The sequence below is a fragment of the Lutra lutra genome, chromosome 1, assembly GCF_902655055.1.
Source record: "Lutra lutra chromosome 1, mLutLut1.2, whole genome shotgun sequence".
Taxonomy (NCBI): domain Eukaryota; kingdom Metazoa; phylum Chordata; class Mammalia; order Carnivora; family Mustelidae; genus Lutra; species Lutra lutra.
In genome coordinates, this window is record NC_062278.1 from 172,730,221 (window position 1) to 172,733,987 (window position 3,767).

Below are 3,767 nucleotides of genomic sequence, written 5' to 3' on the forward strand. Positions count from 1 at the left end.
AATTTCATTTTTCTGCATGTGGCTGTCCAATTTTCCCAACACCATTTATTGAAGAGGCTGTCTTTGTTCCATTGGACATTGTTTCCTGCTTTGTCGAAGATGAGTTGACCATAGAGTTGAGGGTCCATTTCTGGGCTCTCTATTCTGTTCCATTGATCTATGTGTCTATTTTTGTGCCAGTACCATGCTGTCTTGATGATGACAGCTTTGTAATAGAGCTTGAAGTCCGGAATTGTGATGCCACCAACTTTGGCTTTCTTTTTCAATGTTGCTTTGGCTATTCGAGGTCTTTTCTGGTTCCATATAAATTTTAGGATTATTTGTTCCATTTCTTTGAAAAAAATGGATGGTACTTTGATAGGAATTGCATTAAATGTGTAGATTGCTTTAGGTAGCATAGACATTTTCACAATATTTATTCTTCCAATCCAGGAGCATGGAACATTTTTCCATTTCTTTGTGTCTTCCTCAATTTCTTTCATGAGTACTTTATAGTTTTCTGAGTATAGATTCTTAGTCTCTTTGGTTAGGTTTATTCCTAGGTATCTTATAGTTTTGGGTGCAGTTGTAAATGGGATGGACTCCTTAATTTCTCTTTCTTCTGTCTTGTTGTTGGTGTAGAGAAATGCAACTGATTTCTGTGCATTGATTTTATATCCTGACACTTTACTGAATTCCTGTACAAGTTCTAGCAGTTTTGGAGTGGAGTCTTTTAGGTTTTCCACATAGAGTATCATATCATCTGCGAAGAGTGATAGTTTGACTTCTTCTTTGCCGATTTGGATGCCTTTAATTTCCTTTTGTTGTCTGATTGCTGAGGCTAGGACTTCTAGTACTATGTTGAATAGCAGTGGTGATAACGGACATCCCTGCCGTGTTCCTGACATTAGCGGAAAACCTTTCAGTTTTTCTCCATTGAGAATGATATTTGCGGTGGGTTTTTCATAGATGGCTTTGATAATATTGAGGTATGTGCCGTCTATCCCTACACTTTGAAGAGTTTTGATCAGGAAGGGATGCTGTACTTTGTCAAATGCTTTTTCAGCATCTATGGAGAGTATCATATGGTTCTTGTTCTTTCTTTTATTAATGTGTTGTATCACATTGATTGATTTGCGGATGTTGAACCAGCCTTGCAGCCCTGGAATAAATCCCACTTGGTCATGGTGAATAATCCTTTTAATGTACTGTTGAATCCTATTGGCTAGTATTTTGGCGAGAATTTTTGCATCTGTGTTCATCAAGGATATTGGTCTGTAGTTCTCTTTTTTGTTGGGATCCTTGTCTGGTTTTGGGATCAAGGTGATGCTGGCCTCATAAAATGAGTTTGGAAGTTTTCCTTCTATTGCTATTTTTTGGAACAGTTTCAGGAGAATAGGAATGAGTTCTTCTTTAAATGTTTGGTAGAATTCCCCCGGGAAGCCGTCTGGCCCTGGGCTTTTGTTTGTTTGGAGATTTTTGATGACTGTTTCTATCTCCTTACTGGTTATGGGTCTGTTGAGGCTTTCTATTTCTTCCTGGTTCAGTTGTGGTAGTTTATATGTCTCTAGGAATGCATCCATTTCTTCCAGATTGTCAAATTTGTTGGCGTAGAGTTGCTCATAGTATGTTCTTATAATTGTCTGTATTTCTTTGGTGTTCGTTGTGATCTCTCTCTTTCATTCATGATTTTATTTATTTGGGACCTCTCTCTTTTCTTTTTGATAAGTCTGGCCAGGGGTTTATCAATCTTATTTATTCTTTCAAAGAACCAGCTCCTAGTTTCGTTGATTTGTTCTATTGTTTTTTTGGTTTCTATTTCATTGATTTCTGCTCTGATCTTTATGATTTCTCTTCTCCTGCTGGCTTTAGGGTTTCTTTCTTGTTCTTTCTCCAGCTCCTTTAGGTGTAGGGTTAGGTTGTGTACCTGAGACCTTTCTTGTTTCTTGAGAAAGGCTTGTACCGCTATATATTTTCCTCTCAGGACTGCCTTTGTTGTGTCCCACAGATTCTGAACCGTTGTGTTTTCATTATCATTTGTTTCCATAAATTTTTTCAATTCTTCTTTGATATCCTGGTTGACCCATTCATTCTTTAGAAGGATGCTGTTTAGTCTCCATGTATTTGGGTTCTTTCCAGATTTCCTCTTGTGATTGAGTTCTAGCTTTAGAGCATTGTGGTCTGAAAATATGCAGGGAATGATCCCAATCTTTTGATACCGGTTGAGACTTGATTTAGGACCAAGAATGTGATCTATTCTGGAGAATGTTCCATGTGCACTAGAGAAGAATGTGTATTCTGTTGCTTTGGGATGAAATGTTCTGAATATATCTGTGATGTCCATCTGGTCCAGTGTGTCATTTAAGGCCTTGATTTCCTTGTTGATCTTTTGCTTGGATGATCTGTCCATTTCAGTGAGGGGAGTGTTAAAATCCCCTGCTATTATTGTATTCTTGTCGATGTGTTTCTTTGATTTTGTTATTAATTGGTTTATATAGTTGGCTGCTCCCACGTTAGGGGCATAGATATTTAAAATTGTTAGATCTTCTTGTTGGACAGTTCCTTTGAGTATGATATAGTGTCCTTCCTCATCTCTTATTATAATCTTTGGCTTAAAATCTAATTGATCTGATATAAGGATTGCCACTCCTGCTTTCTTCTGATGTCCATTAGCATGGTAAATTCTTTTCCACCCCCTCACTTTAAACCTGGAGGTGTCTTCGGGTTTAAGATGAGTTTCTTGTAGGCAACATATAGATGGTTTTTGTTTTTTTATCCATTCTGATACCCTGTGTCTTTTGATTGGGGCATTTAGCCCATTAACATTCAGGGTAAGTATTGAGAGATATGAATTTAGTGCCATTGTATTGCCTGTAAGGTGACTGTTATTGTATATTGTCTCTGTTTCTTTCTGATCTACTACTTTGAGGGTCTCTCTTTGCTTAGAGGACCCCTTTCAATATTTCCTGTAGAGCTGGTATGGTATTTGCAAATTCTTTCAGTTTTTGTTTCTCCTGGGAGCTTTTAATCTCTTCTTCTATTTTCAATGATAGCCTAGCTGGATATAGTATTCTTGGCTGCATGTTTTTCTCATTTAGTACTCTGAATATATCATGCCAGCTCTTTCTGGCCTGCCAGGTCTCTGTTGATAAGTCTGCTGCCAATCTAATATTTTTACCATTGTACGTTACAGACTTCTTTTCCCGGGCTGCTTTCAGGATCTTTTCTTTGTCACTAAGACTTGTCAATTTTACTATTAGGTGACGGGGTGTAGACCTATTCTTATTGATTTTGAGGGGGGTTCTCTGAACCTCCTGGATTTTGATGCTTGTTCCCTTTGCCATAATGGGGAAATTCTCTCCAATAATTCTCTCCAATATACCTTCTGCTCCCCTCTCTGTTTCCTCTTCTTCTGGAATCCCAATTATTCTAATGTTGTTTCGTCTTATGGTGTCACTTATCTCTCGAATTCTCCCCTCGTGGTCCAGTAGCTGTTTGTCCCTCTTTTGCTCAGCTTCTTTATTCTCTGTCATTTGGTCTTCTATATCGCTAATTCTTTCTTCTGCCTCATTTATCCTAGCAGTGAGAGCCTCCATTTTTGATTGCACCTCATTAATAGCTTTTTTGATTTCAATTTGGTTAGATTTTAGTTCTTTTATTTCTCCAGAAAGGGCTTTTATATCTCCCGAGAGGGTTGCTTTAATATCTTCCATGCCTTTTTCAAGCCCGGCTAGAACCTTGAGAATCATCATTCTGAACTCTATATCTGACATATTACCAATGTCTGT